A 15286-nucleotide genomic window follows, 5' to 3' on the forward strand; every position below is an offset into this window, starting at 1 on the left:
GTAAGGATTTAATAAGTATTTATTTGTTCTATATCAATTAACTAATTAGTGATAGAAATGTCAGTTAGAGGGGTGAAGTGCTTCACCTGTGAGATGTGGGAAGTCCGTGACGCTTCCAGCATTCCGGGCGACTACGTCTGCAGGAAGTGTACCCAGTTGCAGCGCCTCACAGACCGCATGCATCGGTTGGAGCGGCAACTGGATGCACTTAGGAGCATGCAGGTGGCAGAAAGCGTCATAGACAGGAGTTTTAGAGAAGTGGTTACACCCAAGGTGCAGGCAGATAGATGGGTGACCGCTAGAAGGGGCAGGCAGTCAGTGCAGGAATTCCCTGTGGCTATCCCCCTCTCTAAAAAGTATACCGTTTTGGATACTGTTGGGGGGGGGATGGCCTGTCAGGGGAAAACAGCAGCAGCCAGAGCAGTGGCACCACGGCTGGCACTGTTGTTCAGCAGGGAGGGACAAAGCGCAGAAGAACAATAGTTATAGGGGACTCTATAGTCAGGGGCACAGATAGGTGCTTCTGTGGACGTGAAAGAGACTCCAGGAAGGTATGTTGCCTCCCTGGTGCCAGGGTCAAGGATGTCTCTGAACGGACAGAGGGCATTCTGAAGGGGGAGGGGGAGGTTGTGGTATACATCGGTACCAATGACATAGGCAGGAAGAGTGAGGAGGTCCTGCAGGGGGAGTTTAGGGAGTTAGGTAATAAGTTAAAAAAACAGGACCTCTACGGTTGTAATCTCTGGATTACACCCTGTGCCACGTGCCAGTAAGGCGAGAAATAGGAAGATAGTGCAGCTAAACACGTGGCTGAGCAGCTGGTGTAGAAGGGAGGGTTTCAGCTATCCGGACCATTGGGCTCTCTTCAGGGACAGATGGGACCTGTACAAGAAGGACGGGTTGCATCTAAACTGGAAGGGCACTAATATCCTGGCTGCAAGGTTTGCTAGCATCACTCGGGAGGGTTTAAAATAGTGTGGCAGGGGGGTGGGAAACAGAGCAGTAGGACAGCTAGTGAAGTAAATGAGGAGGACATAGTAGATAAGGCCAGTAGGACGAAGAGGAAGAGCAGGCAGGGAGATGTTGCTGAGCACTGCGGGACCGGTGGTCTGAAGTGCATTTGTTTCAATGCGAGAAGTATAACAGGTAAGGCAGATGAACTTAGAGCTTGGATTAGTACTTGGAAATATGATGTTGTTGCTATTACAGAGACTTGGTTGAGGGAAGGGCAGGTTTGGCAGCCAAATGTTCCAGGATTTAGAAGCTTCAGGTGGGATAGAGGGGGATGTAAAAGGGGTGGGGGAGTTGCATTACTGGTTAAGGAGAATATCACAGCTGTACTGCGGGAGGACACCTCAGAGAGGTCATGCAGCGAGGCAATATGGGTGGAGCTCAGGAATAGGAAGGGTGCAGTCACGATGTTGGGGGTTTACTACAGGCTTGCCAACAGCCAGCGGGAGATAGAGGAGCAGATATGTAGACAGATTTTGGATAGATGTAAAGGTAACAGGGTTGTTGTGATGGGTGATTTTAACTTCCCCAATATTGACTGGGACTCACTTAGTGCTAGGGGCTTGGATGGGGCAGAATTTGTAAGGAGCATCCAGGAGGTCTTCTTGAAACAGTATGTAGATAGTCCAACTAGGGATGGGGCCATTCTGGACCTGGTATTGGGGAATGAGCCCGGCCAGGTGGTCGAAGTTTCAGTGGGGGAGCATTTCGGGAGCAGTGACCATAATTCCATAAGTTTTAAGGTACTTGTGGATAAGGATAAGAGTAGTCCTCGGGTGAAGGTGCTAAATTGGGGGAAGGCTAATTATAACAATATTAGGCAGGAACTGAAGAATTTAGATTGGGGGTGGCTGTTTGAGGGTAATTCAACATCTGACATGTGGGAGTCTTTCAAACGTCAGCTGATTGGAATCCAGGACCAGCATGTTCCTGTGAGGAAGAAAGACAAGTTTGGCAAGTTTCGGGAAGCTTGGATAACACGGGATATTGTGAGCCTAGTCAAAAAGAAAAAGGAAGCATTTGTAAGGGCTGGAAGGCGAGGAACAGATGAAGCACTTGAGGAATATAAAGACAGTAGGAAGGAACTTAAGCAAGGAGTTAGGAGAGCTAAAAGGGGTCATGAAAAGTCATTGGCAAACAGGATTAAGGAAAATCCCAAGGCTTTTTTTACATATTAAAGAGCAAGAGGGTAACCAGGGAAAGGGTTGGCCCACTCAAGGACAGAGATGGGAATCTATGCGTGGAGCCAGAGGAAATAGGTGAGGTGCTAAATGAGTACTTTGCATCAGTATTCACCAAGGAGAAGGACTTGGTGGATGATGAGCCTAGGGAAGGGAGTACAGATAGTCTCAGTCATCTCATTATCAAAAAGGAGGAGGTGTTGGGTGTCTTGCAAAGCATTAAGGTAGATAGGTCCCTAGGACCTGATGGGATCTACCCTAGAATACTGAGGGAGGCAAGGGAAGAAATTGCTGGGACCTTGACAGAAATCTTTGTATCCTCATTGGCTACAGGAGAGGTCCAGGTGGACTGGAGAATAGCCAATGTTGTTTATTTGTTTAAGAAGGGTTGTAAGGATAATCCAGCAAATTATAGGCCGGTGAGCCTTACGTCACTGGTAGGGAAACTATTAAAGAGGATTCTTCGGGACAGGATTTACTCCCATTTGGAAACAAACAAACTTATTAGCGAGAGACAGCATGGTTTTGTGAAGGGGAGGTCGTGTCTTGCTAATTTGATTGAGTTTTTTGAGGAAGTGACGAAGATGATTGATGAGGGAAGGGCGGTGGATGTTGTCTATATGGACTTTAGTAAAGCCTTTGACAAGGTCCCGCATGGCAGACTGGTGCAATAGGTGAAGTCACACGGGATCAGAGGTGAGCTGGGAAGATGGAGACAGAACTGGCTCAGTCACAGAAGACAGAGGGTAACAGTGGATGGGTGTTTTTCTGAATGGAGGGATGTGACTAGTGGTGTTCCGCAGGGATCAGTGCTGGGACCTTTGCTGTTTGTAGTATATATAAATGATTTGGAGGAAAATGTAGTTGGTCTGCTTAGTAAGTTTGCGGACGACACAAAGGTTGGTGGAGCTGCGGATAATGATGAGGATTGTCAGAGGATACAGCAGGATATAGATCGGTTGGAGACTTGGGCGGAGAAATGGCAGATGGAGTTTAATCCGGACAAATGTGAGGTAATGCATTTTGGAAGGTCTAATGCAGGTGGGAGGTATACAGCAAATGGCAGAACCCTTAGGAGTATTGACAGGCAGAGAGATCTGGGCGTACAGGTCCACAGGTCACTGAAAGTGGCAACGCAGGTGGATAAGGTAGTCAAGAAGGCATACGGCATGCTTGCCTTCATCGGTCGGGGCATAGAGTATAAAAATTGGCAAGTCATGTTGCAGCTGTACAGAACCTTAGTTAGGCCACACTTAGAATATTGCGTGCAATTCTGGTCGCCACACTACCAGAAGGACGTGGAGGCTTTGGAGAGGGTACAGAGGAGGTTTACCAGGATGTTGCCTGGTCTGGAGAGCATTAGCTATGAGGAGAGGTTGGAAAAACTCGGATTGTTTTCACTGGAACGACGGAGGTGGAGGGGTGACATGATAGAGGTTTACAAAGTTATGAGCGGCATGGACAGAGTGGATAGTCGGAAGCTTTTTCCCAGGGTGGAAGAGTCAGTTACTGGGGGACATAGGTTTAAGGTGCGAGGGGCAAAGTTTAGAGGGGATGTGTGAGGCAAGTCTTTTACACAGAGGGTGGTGAGTGCCTGGAACTTGCTGCCAGGGGAGGTGGTGGAAGCAGATACGATAGCGACGTTTAAGAGACATCTTGACAAATATATGAATCGGAAGGGAATAGAGGGATATGGGCCCTGGAGGTGCAGAAGGTGTTAGTTTCGGCAGGCATCAAGATTGGCGCAGGCTTGGAGGGCCGAATGGCCTGTTCCTGTGCTGTACTGTTCTTTGTTCTTTATTCATTCCCTCCACCACCGACGCACAGTGGCAGCAGTGTGTACCATCTACAAGATGCACTGCAGCAATGCACCAAGGCTCCTTAGACAGCACCTTTCAAACCCGCGACCTCTACCAACTAGAAGGACAAGGGCAGCAAATGCATGGGAACACCACTACCTGCAAGTTCCCCTCTAAGTCACACAGCATCCTGATTTGGAACTATATCACCATTCCTTCACTGTCGCTAGGTCAAAATCCTGGAACTCCCTTCCTAACAGCACTGTGGGTATACCTATCCCAAATGGCCTGCAGCTGTTCAAGAAGGCAGCTCACCACAACCTTCTCAAGGGCAATTAGGGATGGGCAATAAATGCTGGCCTGGCCAGCGACGCCCACATCCCTGAATGAATAAATAAAAATGATCTCACTGAATGATGGATCAGGCTCAAAGGGCTGAATGGCCTACACCTGCTCATATTTCTTATGTTCTTAAGAATAGATATTTTGAATCTTGATTATATGAAATTGCTACAAGGTCTAGAACCAGCTTAGGAAAGCGAAGGTGCATAAACAGGTTAGATTTAGAGAGGAAGGGAGGGAGGAAACGGGGAAAAAGGAAGGAGACACCAGAGATAACTCCCCTGCTTTTCTGCAAAATAGTGTCATGGGCTCTTTCACATCCATCTGAGAGGGCAGAGGAGCCTCTGTTTAACATCTCATCTGAAACATGAAACCTCCGACAGTGCAGTATGCCCTCAGTACTGCAATGGTGCATCAGCCTTGATTTTTGTGCTCAAATCCAATAATGGGACTTGAACCCACAACCTTCTGATTCAGAGGCAAGAATGCTACCAACTGTGTCATGTTTAACAGCAGAGGAGAGTGCTGAATGCATGGAACAGACTTCCCAGCGAGACAGTGAGGCAAATAGTACACAATACTTATGAAATACTTACATTGGGAATTTTCTTGCCTTCGCTCCCCAAAAAACTAATCTCCGCTTCATCTATTGAAAAATAAAATTGTGTTCCACATCTTCCCTCATTGCAAATTGGTTTAGAAATTTGATTACCAGATCCTGCTGTGTGACTAATCAGATACTGAATATGTCTTGCTATCTGTAGGTAAAATTAAACAAGGTTGACAATATGTAGAACTCAGCCCTGAAAGCAAGTGCTTGCTTAGATCAGGAACTGCAATTAATAGAAATTAACTTATATGTTGGTATGATAAAATCCTGAGATCAGGAGGAAAGAGTTCCTATTTTTCCATTTATAGTAAAAATTATGAACACCAATTATAAATAAGGCATTTATGATTTTGTAACAAATAGCAAAAGGAATTCTTCCTCTCAAGCATGCATTTATTTGAAGTACTCCTATTATTAATATAAACTACAATTAGTTTTTAAGAAATTAGATAAAGGACTAGACTGCACAGGCAGGTTTTGGATGATCAATACTGCAATTTCAATTTATTTCTTTGCATGTCCTTGGTGAATTTACACAGACTGCAGGCATTAGGTCGAGCAGCTAAGCTACAGACCTTATGAATTTATCTAACTACAGTGCTGTATTATCTTTGGCAGTTTTCCTTGGCAGTGGTTATAATTTTACCAAGTATGTGGGCTAAGTTTTTACATTTATCTTCCAGTGTTTTGAAGTAATTGACGGTTGCAGGAAAAGCTAAAGAAAAAATATAAATGAGGTTATGTCAACCTTTTAAACCAAAATAGCTCCCCAGAAAGTACTAAGAAAAATAAATTGTATAGCAGACCTTATGCAGCAATCACTGCCTGTCAAAGATTTATTATAAGTTAGTAGCTGGTGGCAATAACTTGATTCAAATTGCATGCTTCAGAAATTGAATAACATATTAAAGCTAAGTTTTCAGATTGTATGTTTGCAGTACTGTCCATTGGCACTTGAGATGTAAATTGTACTTTTATACTTCAACTGACCTGTGACTCAAATCTTCAGTCATTAATCAGCAAGCTTCTTTCAAATTAAAACGGCCAAATTACCACAAATTTCTGTGTCAACTTTTCAGAAGATTTAAAACAAAGGTTCTGCTAATCTGATTAAGGTAATAAAATACCATCATTTTACTTTTTGTCCTGTCTTGATGAAGCTATTTTATCTCTTCAAATCAATTAAAGGAATTCTAATTATTTATATTATTGATGTCAGATATTAAACACAAGATGTATTCTATTTGGATAGTTAGTTCAGAAAATTATCATTCTCTTTTAAATATTCACATTTGCCAGATTTCTCCGAAACAACTATTCCATCACCCAGTCAGTTGGGTTTTCAGACAGACTGTGAACTTGGGTGCTTTAAAGTTCTTATCGAATCTCAGTAGGCATTGAGGGGACAAAAGGTGTATATTCAGACTGAAAACAGATCAACAACACTGGCACTGAAGTTATTCCCCTTAGTTTCCATCACTACAGTCTACTTCACAGATTTAATGAGTCAAGACATAACAGATTTCACAGAGGATCCTTCTAAATATTGTTAAAATTAATGAAGAGTAAAATAGTTCTTCACTTGCAATGTGCTAAACGATAATTTAGTTCTTGCCCAGAATTTTCTCTTTAATTATTTCTTTTAATAATATAATATTTGTAAACAGGAAAATATCATTGTAAATAATGATTACTCCCTCCTGGTAGATTACTACACGAGAGAGTTATTCAAAAGCCCACAAATCTTCATAAGCTGCAGCATGGCGAGGTATAGCATAAATATACATTTGTAGGAAAAGAAACAAAAATCTTTAAGCTTATACATAAACTTCTAAGAAAAATTGTTTTGATATGTGAGTGCCTCAAAACAGGGATGGGTCCAGTATTCAAGCTCCTGCTCCACTGGCAAGGGGGGAACCTGGGCAATTCTGCTGCCATCTGGCAGTCAGCTGCAAGAGACATCACCATCAGCCTGGGAACAGGACTGTTTATCCACCCTCTTGGATGTGGGTGTTAGGCAATTGAAAATTTGGAGACAAGAAAAAGATGAATTATAAGCATGGAATATTTACTACCAAAAGTATGATGAAAGCAGGAACAAAAGACCCAAGCACCTGAAAGGTATTGCAGGTGATTATGTCTCCATACACACCCTTCAGCACTCCAACATTCGACCACATCCCATCATCAGCCAATGTATCCTGCCTCCACCCTCTGAAACTCCCCTCTTTATCTACACCTTATTGACTTACTCCGTGCTTTTAAAAACTCTCTGAACACACCCCTCCTTCTCAACCATACTTTCACTCTCCTGAGCCTCCAGGGTTTAGTGTCTGTTCTCTACCTACCGTCTTGGAAAAGTTGCGTAGTGTGTAATCATGTTCTAACCTCCATGGAGCAGACAGTGCTGACTTTTATTGGATGGCCCATTGTTGAGGCTGTGCCACCAGTGGAGCTGTAGCCATCGAAGAGGACATTATCCTCATGCCTAATCCTCCCTCTCACATTTCCTTTCACCACATCCCATAATCTCCTACAATTTATAAGCTGCAGATGGTGTAAAAATGTACTTCTTACTTTCTTCTCCCAGTACAATTTTATCATTCTCCATTTTTCCTTTCAGAAACCCTAGAACTGCAACATGCCCAGTTAGTAGTGGAAGACAAAGACAACTGTGAAGATGACAGTCACTTGATTTCACACTCGCAGCCACCAGCTCAGATACTGATACTGTGTGTATCTTGGAGGATAGCTTAAAGGCAGAATCTGCACATGATGAGACACCAGGCACTGCAGCCAGGGCAGGGAGCAAAGATAGCACAGGTGCCAGCTAGCCAAAGGACAAGTTTGCACATGAGTCCTGCTGCTGAGGACTCACCAGAGGAATCCAATGGGTTAAGCAACATAACAAGGCAAAATGCTTGGTAAACTGAGAAGCCTGCCAGAAAACCTGGTTTCAATATCAAGGAGTACGGAGCAGTCGGGCACCAACTTAACACAAGGCTTTGTGCAGAACTTGGAACCCATCCTTTCCAGCATGGAACTGGTAGCCAACTCCATCAACACACTTGTGGAACCAACATGATGCAGTGCCTGATGGTTGCAGCTTCCATTGCAGCTCAAGCAGCACCAAAACATCTGAGTGCTGCAGTGGAAGATCAAACTGCTGCCCATCATGACAATAGATACCAATGTTCAAAGGGGCTTGCAGGGTGTCATAGCAGTCCAGCAATCTGCCCTCCAACAAATTGAAGTCGGGCTTTCGAGACCCAGAGCTGGTCAAGGTCATCCTTTAAGACCATCTGCAGTCTCCTCCTCTTAAAGTCAGCAAACTTCCACTAGCCATGCTGCAGCCTCTTTATAGTTGTTCATGGGTTGTGAGTGTCACTGACAAGGCCAGCATTTAATGCCCATCCCTAACTGTCCTTGAGAAGATGGTAGTAAGCTTCTTTTTTGAACAGGTGCAATCCATCTGATGCCAGTACACCCACAGTGCTGTTAGGAAGGGAATTCCAGGTTTTGACCCAGTGACAGTGAAGGAACAGTGATATAGTTCCAAGTCAGGGTGGTATGTAACTTAGAGGGGAGCTTGAAGATAGTGGAGTTCCCATGCGTCTGCTGCCCTTGTCCTTCTAGGTGGTAGAGCTTGCAGGTTTGGAAGGTGCTGCTGAAGGAGGCTTGGCAAGTTGCTGCAGTGCATTTTATAGATGGTACATACCTTCCTAGGAACATTGGATAGGCAAAGGCACATGGAATACAGGCCCTTATGGAATTCACAAGAGTGATGAATTTAATTTTGTATGCAATATGACATGATTGAATTCATAAACTTGGATTGGAATTTTTTATTTTGCATTGTAGCCGACAGGACAATGTGATGGTCAGTGACAGAGTCTAAGCGAATGGAAAATTGTGATTGAGGTTTCTTATATTGCACTTGAGTTAAGTTTTTCACATACATCCCAGACAGAAAGGGGCTTTCTAGGTTGCAGCCTCCCTCATGGTCTTCCTCCTGCTTCTCCACTTCATGCTCCTTAGCTCCTTGCCTGATAGGTGGTGGCATGGGCTTCTTTCTCATGATGGCAAGATTGTGCAGCATGCAGCATACCGCCACAAATCTTCAGACTGTACTGTAGGGCTCCTCCAGAATAGTCCAGACACTGGAATCATTGCTTTAGCGTGCCAATGGTCTGCCCCACCAAATTTCTTATGGGAGCATAGCTCTCATTTTGTATGCATGCTGGGTATGTGCTCATGGTTTGTGAGCCTTAGCCACGTTGTCAGTGGATTGTCTTTGCCACCCAGTAGCCACCTTCTGGTTTACCATGATGATTGAAATACAGCGAGCACAGCAAACTAGCGCAGAATGAAAACATCATGACTTGCCAGGATTCCGGGCATTGATCTGCATGATTCACTGCCTATGATCAAACACTAGCTCTCCATTGAGGGAGTGGAATCCCTTTCCATTCCAGTACATGGCAGAGTTGACATGAAGCGTGAGCAAAGCAATCTGCGTGCAGTCAATTGGCACCCTGCACCATGTGGAAGGCTGAAATCCTTGCAAATCCCTTGTACTCACTCCACCTGATTCTATCTGGCAAGAGGAAGTGAAATGAAGTTAGCTCCTGTGAGCTTCAGTGACCTCCCTTGTGCAACATTGCACTACACACTGTGAGATGTCGCTAGTATTTCCAGCACCAGCCTGAAAGGACACAGACGAACAGGAAAAGTAGCATGGCAGTTATGTTATGGGACTCATAATGCAGAGACACAACAACAAGTTATACAGCGCCTTTAACGTAATAAAATATCCTAAGGCATTTTACAGAAGCACTATAAAACAAAGCATGATACCGAGCCACAAAAGGAGCTATTAGGTCAGATGACCAAAAGATTGGTCAAAGAGGTAGGTTTTAAGGAGTGTCTTTAAGGAGGAAAGCAAGATGGAGAGGCAGAGAGTGTAGCAAGGGTATTCCACAGCTTAGGGCCTAGGCAACTGATGTGCGGCCAACAATGGTGGAGCGATTAAAGTCAGGGATGCACAAGAGGCCAGACTTAGGGAAGTGCAAATATCAGAGGGTTGTGGGGCTGGAGGGGATTACAGAGACAGGGAGGGGGCAAGGCCATGGAGGGATTTGAAATCAATGATGAGGATTTTAAAATCAAGGCATTGCTTGGCCAGAAGCCAAGGTAGGTCAGCAAGCACAGGGGTGATAGGGGAAGGGGACACGAGTTCAAATCCCATCACAGCAGCTGGGGCATTTCAGGTAATTAAATAAATCTGGAATTTGAAAGCTAGTATCAGTAATGGTGACCATGAAACTACCAGATTGTTGTAAAAACTCATCTTGTTCATTAATGTCCTTTAGGGAAGGAAATCTGCCTTCCTTACCTAGTCTGACCTTTATGTGACTCCAGACCCACAGCAATATAACTGACTCTTAACTGCCTTCTGAAATGGGCTAACAAGCCACTCAGTTGTCGAGAAGACAGCTCACCACCACCTTCTCAAGGACAATTAGGTATCGGCACTAAACAATGGCAGAAAAAGTTCATCGTCGTGGTCACCTTTAAAGCCACTAGGATTGTGTTCCTTGCCCTGCTCTGAGGTTGAGTTGCGGCTCAGCAGCTGACAGACTTCAGTGACGACCTCCTTAGTGAAGTGCAGATGTCTCAAGTATTGGTCATCACTGAGTTTCAGGTACACACAAGAACACAAAGATTAGAAACAGGAGTAGGCCTTTCGGCCTCTCGAACCTGCTCTGCCATTTGATAAGATCACGGCTGATCTGATTGTGGTCTCAAGTCCACTTTCCTGATTACGCCAACTCTACCTTTCCTCATAAGACAACCCCTTTATCCCAGGAATCAGTTGAGTGAACCTTCTCTGAACTGCTTCAAATGCAATTATATCCTTTGTTATGAGATTGATTTTATTTCTTTTTAAAAATATGTTCTAAGGACTTACAGTTGAATTATGGACATTGATTCATCTGGAATCTTGAAGCAGCCAAACTTTGTGTTTTTTTAAAAAGAAGTCCCCAGAAGGTTTGGACTGAGAATAAACAGTTACTGGAAGGTACCTGTTTTCAAAGAACCCAGCAGAGATTGTTTGAACTTGGAGAGATGTTTACAAAGGCGTGACAGACCAAGATTTATGGATGTCATAAGACTGAACTTCTGGAATTCTTTGGTTTCAATTTGAACTGTTAAAAAAGGATAGTTGGTTTTTCTGCCTGAACAGAAGACGACCCTGCTCAACTCTCTTGAAAACAATGCTGTATCTTCAGTGTGTCAGATACCTATTTCCTCCTGTATTTGAAGAAATCCTGGAGGTTTGCAGAAACGTTTTGCATGTCGAATGCGTGGAATTAGAAAACATAGAAAAATAGGAACAGGAGTAAGCCATTCGGTCCTTCGAGCCTGCTCCGCCATTCAATACGATCATGGCTGATCATCCAAACTCAGTAACTTGTTCCCGCTTTCTCCCCTTATCCCTTGATCCCATTAGCCCTAAGAACTATATTTAACTCTTTCTTGAATATATTTAATGATTGGGCCTCAACTGTTTTCCGTGGTAGAGAATTCCACAGGTTCACCACTCTCTGGGTGAAGAAATCGCTCCTCATCTCAGTCATAAATGGCTCACCCCTTATCCTTAGACTGTGACCCCTGGTCCTGGACTCCCCTGCCATCGGGAACATCCTTCCTACATGGAGTCTGTCCAGTCCTGTTAGAATTTTGTAAGTTTCTATGAGATCCTCTCTCATTCTTCTAAACTCTAGTGAATAAAAGCCTAATTGACCCAATCTCTCTTCATACATCACTCAGGCCATCCCAGGAATCAGTCTGGTGAACGTTCGCTGTACTCCCTCCATAGCAAGAACATCCTTCCTCAGATAAGGAGACCAAAACTGCACACAATACTCCAGATGTGGTCTCACCAAGGCCTTGTATAATTGCAGCAACATACCCTTGCTCCTGTACTCGAATCCTCTCGCTATGAAAGCCAACATACCATTTGCCTTCTTAACTGCCTGCTGCACCTGCATGCTTACTTTCAGCAACTGGTGCACAAGGACTCCCAGGTCTTGCTGCAACTCCCCCTTTCCCAATCTATCACCGTTCAGATAATAACCTTGTTGCTGCAATCCTGCTGCAAATCCTATGTGGAGCCTCAGTAGCTGTATCCCTTGGAAAGCCTACCCAAACTGATTTTCAACATCGCCTGGAAGGAACTGTTCTGGGAGGATCCGAGTGACAGCCGCTATTCGCATTTGGGATGCCTCACCAATATAAAGGACATTTTTCCATACCTGCTTTTCAGCCTAAGTGGTTTTTTTTTAATTCCTTCGATTTCTTTGTAACAGCAGTAAACAAAAGTCTCTTTTATTATTTTCCCTGGTTACCAGGTTGTGTACGTATGTGTGTGTATGTGAGGGCTAGGATAAATAAGGGGCTTTAAGATTTCAATTTGTGTGTATGTTTTACTTCATTATTGGTTAAAAATTGGTTTATAATAAACTGATAATTTTGTTGTTTATTAAAGAAACCTGGTTGGTGTGTTTTATTCTGGAACTACAGTACTCCAGCTGTGGCCTAACTAGCGTTTTATACAGCTCCATCATAACCTCCCTGCTCTTATATTCTATGCCTCGGCTAATAAAGGCAAGTATCCCATATGCCTTCCTAACCACCTTATCTACCTGTGCTGCTGCCTTCAGTGATCTATGGACAAGTACACCAAGGTCCTTCAGACTTTCTGGACTTCCTAGGGTCCTACCATCCATTGTATATTCCCTTGCCTTGTCAGTCCTCCCAAAATGCATCACCTCACACTTCTCAGGATTAAATTCCATTTGCCACTGCTCCACCCATCTTACCAGCCCATCTATATCTCCCTGTAATCTAAGGATTTCCTCCTCACTATTTACAACACCACCAATTTCTGTGTCATCTGCGAACTTACTGATCATACTTCTTATATTCACGTCTAAATCAGTAATGTACACTACAAACAGCAAGGGTCCCTGCACCGATCCCTATGGTACACTACTGTTCACAGGCTTCCACTCGCAAAAACAACCCTCGACCATCACCCTCTGCCTCCTGCCACTAAGCCAATTTTGGATCCACTTTACCAAATTTCCCTGGATCCCATGGGCTCTTACCTTCTTAACCAATCTCCCATGTGGGACCTTATCAAAAGCCTTACTGAAGTCCATGTAGACTACATCAACTGCTTTACCCTCATCAACACATCTAGTCACCTCTTCGGAAAATTCAATCAAGTCAGTTAGATACGATCTCCCCTTGACAAAGCCATGCTGACTATCCCTGATTAATCCCTGCCTCTCCATCTGGAGATTAATCCTGTCCCTCAGAAATCTTTTCAATATTTTCCCAACCACTGATGTTAGACTCACCGGCCTGCAATTACCTGGTTTATCCCAACTACCCTTCTTGAATAATGGTACCACATTCGCTGTCTTCCAGTCCTCTGGTACCTCTCCTGTGGCCAGAGAGGATTTGAAAATTTGTGTCAAAGCCCCTGGTATCTCCTCCCTTGCCTCACATAACAGCCTGGGATATATCTCATCTAGGCCTGAGGATTTATCCATTTTTAAGCCTGCTAAAACAGCTAATATTTCCTCCCTTTCAATGCTAATATGTTCAAGTTTCTCACAATCCCCCTCCCTGATCTCTACACCTACATTGTCCTTCTCCATAGTGAACACCGATGAAAAGTAATCATTTAAAACCTCACCTATGTCCTCCGGCTCCACACAAAGATTGCCACTTTGGTCGCTAATGGGCCCTACTCTTTCCCTGGTTATCCTCGTACCCTTAAAATACTTATCAAACGCCTTGGGATTTTCCTTTATCTTGCCAGCCAGTGTTTTTTCATGTCCTCTCTTCGCTCTCCTACTTACTTTTTTAAGTGCCACCCTACACTTTCTATACTCCTCTAGTGCCTCCGCTGTTTTCAGCACTTGGGATCTGCCGTAAGCATCCTTTCTTTTCCTGATCCAATCCTCTATATCCCTTGACATCCAGGGTTCCCTGGACTTGTTGATCCTACCCTTCACCTTAACGGGTACATGTTGGCTCTGAACTCTCACAATTTCCTCTGTGAATGACTCCCACTGATGTGCTGTAGACTTTCCTACAAGTCGCTGCTCCCAAACTACTTTGGCCAGATCCTGTTTTATCATATTGAAATCAGCCTTCCCCCAATTCAGTACCTTTATTTCTGGTCCATCTTTGTCCTTTTCCATCACTACCTTAAATCTTACAGAGTTATGGTCACTATCCCTGAAATGCTTGCCCACTGACACTTCTATCACTTGACCGGCTTCATTCCCTAGGATTAGGTCCAGTACTATCCCTTCTTTTGTAGGACTTTCTACATACTGGCTCAAAAAGCTCTCCTGTATGCATTTTAAGAATTCCGCCCCTTTTAAGCCTTTTGCACTAAGACTATCCCAGTTAATATTGGGGAAATTGAAATCCCTTACTATTATTACCCTATTATTTTTACACTTCTGAGTGATTTGCCTACATATCTGTTCCTCTATCTCTTCCTGACTGTTTGGAGGCCCGTAGTACACGCCCAGCCAAGTGATTGCCCCATTTTTGTTTTTAAGTTCTACCCAAATGGACTCATTTGAGGAACCTCTTAAGATGTCATCCCTCCTTACTGCAGTAATTGACTCCTTGATCAACAGTGCAATTCTACCTCCTCTTTTATCCCCTCCCCTGTCACGCCTGAAGATTCAATACCCTGGAATATTGATCTGCCAGTCCTGTCCCTCTCTCAACCATGTCTCTGTGATAGCAATAATATCATAATCCCATGTGCTAATCAATGCCCTCTATTCATCTGCCTTACTGGTAAGACTCCTTGCATTGAAACAGATGCAATCCAACCTTGTATTTTTCCCTTGTGCCTTACCAGGTCTATATTTGCTCTGCCTTCCAGGCAGACTCACTTTCTGTTCCATATTACACCCTATTGTACCTCCATTCTGTATCCCACCCCCCTGCCAAATTAGTTTAAACCCCACCAACAGAACTAGCAAATCTCCCAGCAAGGATGCTTGTCCCATTCCGGTTCAGGTGCAACCCGTCCAACTTGTACAGGTCCCACCTTTGCCGGTAACAGACCCAGTGATCCAGGAAACTAAAGCCCTCCCTCCTGCACCATCTCCCCAGCCACGCATTCATCTGCTCTATCCTCCTATTTCTAAACTCACTAGCACGTGGCACCGGGAGTAATCCAGAGATCACAACCTTAGAGGTCCTGCTTTTTAATCTGCTACCTAGCTCCCTAAATTCAT

General features: G+C 44.1%; 1 protein-coding gene across 1 annotated transcript in view; it reads right to left on the reverse strand.

Moving 5' to 3' along the window:
• Positions 1-15286, reverse strand: part of ctnna2 (catenin (cadherin-associated protein), alpha 2) — a 1561189-nt gene that overhangs the window by 1093443 nt on the left and 452460 nt on the right. The gene's annotated exons all lie outside the window — the stretch shown is intronic.

This window comes from Heterodontus francisci, chromosome 1 (assembly GCF_036365525.1).
Source record: "Heterodontus francisci isolate sHetFra1 chromosome 1, sHetFra1.hap1, whole genome shotgun sequence".
Taxonomy (NCBI): Eukaryota; Metazoa; Chordata; class Chondrichthyes; order Heterodontiformes; family Heterodontidae; genus Heterodontus; species Heterodontus francisci.